This window comes from Cynocephalus volans, chromosome 11, assembly GCF_027409185.1.
Source record: "Cynocephalus volans isolate mCynVol1 chromosome 11, mCynVol1.pri, whole genome shotgun sequence".
NCBI classification, from domain to species: Eukaryota; Metazoa; Chordata; class Mammalia; order Dermoptera; family Cynocephalidae; genus Cynocephalus; species Cynocephalus volans.
In genome coordinates, this window is record NC_084470.1 from 6,195,705 (window position 1) to 6,204,985 (window position 9,281).

Genomic DNA, 9,281 nt, shown 5'->3' on the forward strand with positions numbered 1-9,281 from the left:
GCATTCAAGATGGCACTGATCACATCCATGATGACGTTAGTAGCATCCAAGGTGATGTGACTGTGTCCAAGATGGCACTGGTCATATCCGTGATGACGCCAAGATCTTTCAGTGCACATGTGCACTAACTCTACACACACACACACAATTTGCTTACAATGGACGTGCTAAACCACACCCAACTGGAACTGAGGCAAGGGCCCTGACCAAACTATTCTGTTTTCCCGACAACCATATACTAGCAACATCTTAAAGAAAAATAAAAATTTAAAGAGGTATTATTTACAACAGCATCAAAATAAAGTAATTAAGAATTAATTTCTGAAAATGATTTGTAAGAGTTCTAGGTAAAAATTTAAAACCTTACTTACTGAAAAAGAATAATAAAACCTGAATACATGGAGACATAGATTATGTTCATAAAACAGGAGATTTAATATTGCAAATATGTCACCCAAATTGATATATAGATTCCATGCAAACCCAATAAAAACCCCGAGATATTGTTTGTGTTTGTGTATGCACTGGTGTATGTACTGGTGAACTTGACAAGCTAATTTCAAAATTGATAGGAAATTGCAAGAAGAATTTGGGAATATTTGCTCGACTGAATATTGAGACATAATAAAGTTATGGTAATTAGGATAGTGTGGAATTAGTGCATGGAAAAACAAATAGACCAGTGTAACAGGATCAAAAGCCCAGAAACAAGTTTGTGTGCATGAACTCCTGATTTGTAATAAAAGTGGCGCCACAGAGCAGAAAATGAGAACAGATTTCAATGAATGGCACTGGGATGTCTACATCTACAGTATCAATTCTTGGTGGATTTTAAGCTTACATGAACAAAAATAATAAATCACATCATTGATTATCAGGACAATAAACATCAAAACCACAATAAGTTACCATTTCATACTCCCTGAATGGCTAAAATTAGAAAGACACAAGACTAAGAGCTGGTGGGGAGCAGCTGCACCCCATGGTGCTGGTGGAGTGTGACTTGGTAGACCCTACCAGAAAACATTTCGACACTTTCTATTAAGGTATGACATGCTTACCTTGTGACCCAGAAATTCCACTCCTATGTAAATGTCTAACATAAATATCCATCAAAAGTAAAAAGGCTGAATACATTGCAGGATATTTATACAACAGACTGCCATAAAGAAAGAAAACAAATGTACTATGTGCACTGTGGATGAACTTCTGATACATAACATTGAGCAAAAGCTTAAAAATGATGTATACAGTATTATTCTACAACATAATGTTTTTAAAAAAGCAAACCTAAGCTAGATGTCCAGGGGTTAGGAGTGCAGGATTAGATGGTACGAATTCCATAAAGAAAGCAAGGAACTGCTTGCTCTAAAACTCAGCGCAGTAGTTCCATTTGGGGCTGTGGAGAGATTATATTTGTGGAGGGTTGTGTGTGAGGCCACTTGGGGTGGCTGGCAATGTTCTATTTCCTACCAAGACTGGTGGTTACATTTTATAATAATTTATTAAGGTATATACTTATTATACATAAACGTATTCCCATGTGTTGTTTTATAATTTTTTTCAAAAGGAAAAATCACATAATAAAAACATTTCTTAGAAAATAAAAAAGTGATTTCCAAAATTTAAAAAAAATCCAGGAAGATAAAGTTTAGTATATTACCTGGAAAGACAAAGAAATAAAAAACAGAAAATAAATAAGATAATCAACCTTGAATGTATTATATTCATTGATTCAAAAATAGAAAAGAGAGAGTGGATGGAAACATGTTATCAAAGAAATAATGAAATAAAATTTTCGAACAGAAAGACATGGTTTTTGTCATCACAAGGACACCCACAAAATAGACTGCACCAAGGCTCATTACTGCAAAACTTGTATTTCAGAACATGAATTCTGAAGAATTCTCTTCAGAGAAGAGAAGATCATAAAGTTTCCTGGAAACAAACAAACCAACAAACCACACATAAACACACAAATGGGCTTGTACAAAGGGTCAGGCATCGGAATCGCATTGTGCTTAACAAGAGCAATACTGGAAATCTTCAAGTTTCTTGAAAATTATTACCAACTTCTAATTCTACACCAGCCAAATTATCAATCAAGTAAGCAGAATCACAGAGACCTGTAAGGTCTCAAACCATTTGCTTCTCTTGTACTGTTTCTTGGAAAAAAACCAAACTGTAGCCTTCTCCGATGAGTTGGTAAGAAAGAGAAAGTCATCTAATGAAGAAGACAGAGGATTCAACATAGTAGAGCAAAAGAAATATCAAAAAACGAGTGAAGAGAGAGCCAGGCCTTCTGTCATGCAGAGAGAGCAGAAGCTGGACAGGGCAGGAGGCGGTCTCCTGTGAATGCCTAGAGCCCAGGAAAGAACAGGTAGATTTCCTGATTGCTGGATGTATTGAAGAATTTTACAGCTCTGCAAGTAAGCATCGGCAAGATTTAACAGATAAGCAAATGAAAAAAGAAGGTACTTGTTAGCTGCAGGAAAACAAACATAAACAAGAAAGGAAATGCAGGCATGGTGCGTGGCTCACTTGGAAAGAAGGATTAATGCAGGTTTAACCAAATGTTGTGTGACACTCACTGAGAGATGCAGGGAGGGGAGTGGGTGAGGGGATAGTGAGGAAGGGCTGGAGGGCTAGAGGTCTAAACTTTAATTTGAAAATTAGGAAGTCAATCAATAATGACTAAAATTGTAAAGTCAGTAAGGAGTGGGATAAGCATGTTATTTAAACATAAAAGCTAAAGTATAAAATTTCTAGAAGAAAATACAATAGAAAAGCTTGGTAAACTTGGGATAGGCAAAGATTTCTTAGCTAGGACATAAAAAAACACAAACTATAAAAGAAAATTTAATAAGCTGAGCTTCAATAAAATTGGCCAAATTCATACTGTCTTGATTCCTGTAGCTTTATAGTAATTTATGACATCAGGTAGCATGTCTTCCAATTTTGTTTTTTTTGTTCAAAATTGCATTGGATATTCCAGGTACTTTGCATTTCCACAATCATTTTAGAACCAGCTTATTAACGTCAAAAAAAAAAAAAAAACAAAGCCAGCTGAGATTGTGACGATCAATTAATTTTACTAATAAGATATCAAAGCTCTCAACACTTAGTCAAAAAATCTGGATACCATGTCTGAGTTCTGCTCTTAACAAGGCAAGTAATATATTTGTGAATTGGAAGTGTAGCTTATTGTTTAGGAGTGTGAGTGCCATACCTAGTGCTCCCAGGTCCAAACCCTGGTTCCGTGTGATAAGCTCAAGGTACTCACTGCTCCAGGCTTCCACTGCCTCATCTGGGAAAATAGGTAAATAGTAATAGCACCTAGTTCCTGAGGTGGTTGAATGCAGATGAGTTAATATACAGAAAATTCTTAGGGCAGTGTCTGGCATGTATCAAGTACACTGGCACTTATAATGTTATATTTTTTCCTCACCTCATCCCCAAATTTACCTAAGGTAGCTTATGAAGATACACAAAATATATCAGCATAGCTTAAATTAAAAGCCAAAACAAAATCAAGAAAAAAAATATATATAACTTTGATTAACAGATCTTGAATTTTCCATACTTCCAAAAAATGCCCATAAAGATGTTTTTCTCTCTTACGGTGTAAAGAAAAATATAACTTTAACATGCACAATTTGCTTCTGTGCTAATAAAAATGAGAAAACATAACTAATGCCATTTTAAGTAAGGCATCTTCTAAGGGGATATGCAGAGTCCAGGCAAGTCAAGGCAGGCCCAGGCATGCTAAATTCCAGGAAGGGAGTAATCACCACCTGGTTCCAGGAACTGACTAGTTCCTTATCTAGAGGCCACCTGGCCACAAGGAAGATAAACGATTGGGAAATACACTATTCCTTATCTGTGTGCCAGCCCGCTAAAGCCCACCAATAAATCCAGAGGTCACCTCTGATAACCTGTAAGCAGTATACAACTCATCCTGTTGCCAAAGTCTGTCTAAAAAAGCTGTATAAAAGGTGCTTGTGTTAAGAGCTCGGGGTTGCTCCATCCAGGAGACTGAGTGACCCCAGCATGCTGGAATAAACTCCTCTTGCTTGATTGCAGCGGTCTCTGTCTCGTGGTCTTTGTGAGGTGAGCCATCCCGACGTGTGGGATTTGTGCACAGTGCACAAGTCTTACAATGGGTGCTACATTTATCAGGAATTTAAAATTTTTTGTTTAGATACATGGATATAAAAGAAAGTAAACCCAAGAGAGAGAGAAAAGTATGAGCAGAGCCCACAGGGAGACCTGCTGTATAGACACAGCCACAGGGGCATCCGCACAAATGTGCACTGGGGGCAGGAGTAAGCCCCCTGAAGAATTCTCATCTGGGGGTAAGAGGGAGAAAGTAAAGTCTTTAGAGAAAGGAGATTGCATTACTCAAGTGATCCTTCAAAAGATTAGTCTCGCTTTCATCCTTATTAATTTCATAATCAAGTGGTTAAGAGTCTTCATGGCAAGGTATAAGAAAACCATTTTAGTACAGGGACACATACATATAAAATGAGATGAAGGCAAGGGGTTCACTTAGTGGGACCCATGTTCACAGCAGGCTGTCTATCACTCACTTTTGGAAATCTAGGTCTAAAATAAACTTGTCCTTTGGGTAACTTATGCTGAGAATCAAAGGGAAACTAAATTTAGAGCCCCCTAGCTCCACACTTCCTTTAGTTTTTCAGATCATTTCCCATATTACAAATAAATTTAATGGAAAAATCATCCTTCTTTGCAGTCAAGGTTGAGGTAACCTGGGATACATTTGACCTGAAGGTTCACTTGGCTTGGAGTTCCTGGCTAGCTAGATCCATTTGCAACTTTGCCATTATATTACACCCTGGACTTGAACAATGAAAAGTAAACTTAATCTCTGAGATTAGAAAACCACTAAATTCAGTCTTGTCCCAATGACTGATTATTAAATAAAGGGAGTTATTCTTTCTCTCAATGTAGGAATAATCTTAGGAAACCAAAAGTAACCTCAAAAAGAAGAAACTTAGGGAAAAGCACTTGATCTTCCAAAAACTTGTATTTAGGAATATTTCACTGAAAGATGCCCAAATATCTTTGCCTTTTTATTTACAAGGGTGTATATTTTGGAATTCTGCTTTTGAAACAGACAAGAAAATCAACGAGTGGAATATAAAGCCATTGAAAGTTGAGATTGCTAAGCTTTATATATACTCTGAGAGTGAAAGGCAGGCATGAAATAGGTGGAGCTTGGGCATGGCTTTTCCATAAGGCTACCAGTGTGATGCCCTGCAAATGGCCATAGCAGAGGACCTGTGGATTTATGAAGAATTTCCTAAGTAGACTAACGTTAGCTTCCCTTACCAAAAATGTTATAGGAGTCAAGATTCTGGTGTTATGCAAAAAAGCAGATGTCAGCATCCAGGAAGAAACAGAGTGGTTTTAGTAAGAGATTCACAATTGCCAACATTGAGTTAGTGTGCCATTCACATTCAAAAGTAATTGGGAAAGGTGAACTGGAGTTGAGGGGAGGGATTGATCTGAAGGTGGGAATCTGCAAAGATTTGATTGCTGAAACCACAATAGCAGCTTAGAGCTCTAGGTTGGGATGCTTTGGTGATAGAACTGGAGATTCAAGACCCAGATTTGGGATATATTCAAATTTAAGGTAAAGGAAGGGAGAAAGGAACCTCTTGTCAGAGGCCCTGGTGGCAGAGACAGCCTTCATTCTTCTTAGATCAATGGGCATTTGATTCTAGGTTTAGAGGTTTATTTACAAAGTTGGATTATTTTCAACTTTTGGGTGGGGAGAATCCCTAAGGGCTTACGCTAATTACTAAGTTTCTCCATGTTAAGAACCCCGCTGAACGCGGCTGGATCCTGTGCATGGGGGTCGGGGGGTGCAGTGTGCAGTCCACCACCGCTTCTGCCAAGTGCTCCGTTTTCTCCTGCACCATTTCTTAACAAGGAAGGTGACTCTCTATTTCTTTGTCTTTCACATGGGTTTCAAGAATTTTTAATTTAAACAGTTGAAAGGTTTCTGACCTGATACAGTTTTGCAAGTTTGGGCTATGATGATATTGGTTCCTCCAAAAGCGATTTCCTGTACCTGGCCAAAGATTAGCTCATTACCTCGGTTAACACTACTGGATTCAAATCAGAATGACTTTCCAAAGTCTGAAGCACTCGATGGACATGAATGTTTCAAATCACATCTTTAAGTCTCAGATACGGAAATGAAGATCATTCAAGTCCTAAAATGACAATTACACTTTAGGCCTTAGCCCCATACACCCACAGCAGCCTACACAAAGGCAAATCATGATTCGGAGATTGAAGCCTATCTTTTGTTCTACTGTATCTAATATTTCTCATCTTCTACATGTAACTACTGGAGTAGATGCTGTGTCTGAAGGGGGTGTGGCAGCTGGGCCAAGTGGCCACAGGGAGGTGAAGTCGCTCAGGTTGAGGCTGGAAGCAGGAAACTGCTGCCTGAGGGAGCAGAAATCAGAGAATGCAGCAGTGGGTAACCCAAGGTCCACAAAGCACGTTCCAGGAGCAAATGCTGGCGGAAGAAAGATGGAGTGAGATCACAGATGAAAGCTGAAATTTGAGTTTAGGTTTGAGTTGGGAGGTAAGAGAATGTGAACGGAAAGAACAGGCAGAGGGGGCCTTAACATACTTTCTGCTACATTTGAGGCTCACATTTATGGATCCAAAGATGTACATTACATGGTTTAAGGTACTTGTTTTAAAGGATTAGGAGTGGGATAGACTAAACTTCTATCAGGTAGAAAATTCCGCAGTAGGACTTATTGGCATTTGCCCTAAGCCCCATCATGGGTGTTGTTAGGTGGGAGTAAGAGATGGACGAAGGGGGTCAAGACTTTAACCGTGTCCTCCTCCAGGAGTCCTGTACTTCACACAACTTGTCAACGTCAATGAGAGAGCTGTCTACAGCACAGGGTGGTTGAACACAGGGTAGATTCCTGTGGACAGTGTTGCACGAAAACCTGGCATTTATTGTTTCTATGACCTTAAATGACATTAAATAAAACTCTTTTAGTTTTTTGTAAGGAACTGTGGGACTAAAATAGGCCTTCCACCTTGATAATGTGATTTTTGTTGTTGTTCATTATTCTTTTTGTACTCATTGATGCACAGAAAGGTGTCCTTCCCAACCGTACATCCATGTGTAATCTAGAGAAGACCTTGAGCTTCCAGACCCTTCCTACAGTGGGCATGGAAACAATAGGTTTAACCAGGTGGGAAACCGGATCTCCTGGTAGAGCCTTGCCTCCCTCAAAATCCCACATTCAATGAAAAACAAACTCAGTTCTTTTTTTTTTTTTTTTTTTTTTTTTTAATCTCAAGTGTTTTTTCCCTCTTGGTTCTCAGAAGCAGAGATTTGGGCAAACCATCTTCTTCCTCCATGATACACTGGCCTCAGTGGTCCATGCTAGGCCCTGCTTCTGTTTCAGTTGATTATTTTTATTCCATTTTATCCCCATCACACTCCTGTTTATCTCTCTAATTATGTATGTCCCACGTCTGTAACATCTCTTATACCATTCCCTTCTTGTCCCTTCCCAGTGCTCCTACTTTAGTTCAACCTTTGTTTTCCATCAGACAGACCATTAGAAGAGTAGATTGTTAACAGGTCTACCTTGTTTCAACCTAAAACTCTACACTCATTCTCCATGCTGCTGACACGCTGGAAACATGATGACAGTCATCCATTGCCCCACCTTTGGTCTCACGAGATAACGTTCACACTCTTCCCTGAGGCGAAATATCCCCAGCACCATGCTCTCTGGGCCTCACTGGTCTGGCCCTCTTTCTGTAGCCACGCACAACCCCTGACCCCTTTCCTGGAGCACCTCTTTCCTCCTGTCCTCCACCTGAGGGTCTGTCTGATGCACTCATATTTGTAGTCTAAGGCTCTGGTGAAGGTTCACCTAGGAAGGCTTCTTGATCTGTCCATCAGACAGAGCTGACCTTATGAGTGTTTCTGCTGTCATGTCCTTATTTCTGTAAATTAAATCTAGCACTTCTTTGCATTTATGGTTAACAGATCCAAGTGCTCTGGGGCGGTGACCACATCTATTAGTCCACCTCCCAGTGCCACTTATGAAGTGCTGGGTAGGTACAAAGACTTTATTAGATGTTTGTTAGTTGAATGAACAGTGATGTCACCATCAAGCAAAATTATCCTAACAATCTTCTCAAGCTTGGGTTGGTATCTATGGCTGACCTTTACTCAGGAAACAGGGATAATGTGCATGAAGAGGGTGTAGGTATGGAGCATCCGTCTGACCTAAAACACTATTCTGATCCTGTCACTTTTCTGGTAGGCACTTCCATAGTGTATTAGTCCATTTTTGTTGCTTATAATAATATACTTGGAACTGGGTGGTTTATAAGAAAACAAAATTCGTCCCTTACAGTGCCTGAGGCTGGCAAGTCCAAAGTCCAGGGAAAACTTCTGGTGAAGGTCTTGTGGTGGTGACAGTGACCCAGGGGTCTCACATCGTGAGATGGTAGAAGCAGAAAGAAAGAGAGAGAGAGAGAGAGAGAGAGAGAACTCCTCCCACACTCTCCCTTTAAAGCTCTCAGAACCATGCCCCTGATCACCATTTTTAATCCATTCACTAGGCATGTTCCTCAGAATCTAATCACCACTTAAAGGTCCCACCTTTCAATTACCATAATAGGATTTACCACCCTCAACAGTTACAGTGGAGATTAAGCCTCAAAGAGGCTGGGGCGGCATCCAATTCACAGCACATCAGCTCCTTTTTAAATATGGGAATCAAGGGCCGGCCCTGTGGAGCACTTGGGAGAGTATGGCGCTTGGGAGTGCAGCGGCGCTCCCGCCGTGGGTTCGGATCCTATATAGGAATGGCCGGTGTGCTCACTGGCTGAGCGCGGTGCGGGGACACCATGCCTAGGGTTGCAATCCCCTTACCGGTCACCAAAAAAGACAAAAAAAAAAAAAAAAAAAAGGGAATCAAGCCCAACTCCTAAGCATGATGATCAAGTTCCTTCATGGTCTGATTTCTACCTCCTTAGACAGCTTTTATGTATTTTATGTTCCACCCAAAATAGGTTAACCATGAGTGCCTGAACTCGCCTGCGCCTGCGCATCCCAACCTTTTCCTCTACTGCCCCTTTTCCCTATTAAGTTCAACCCTACCTCTTTCGGCTTTGGCTCTTCAGCATCAGCTCATCAGTCCTTCAAGCCACTGTTTGAATGCCACCCATGCCAAGAAGGCTTCCTTGATTCCTCTAGC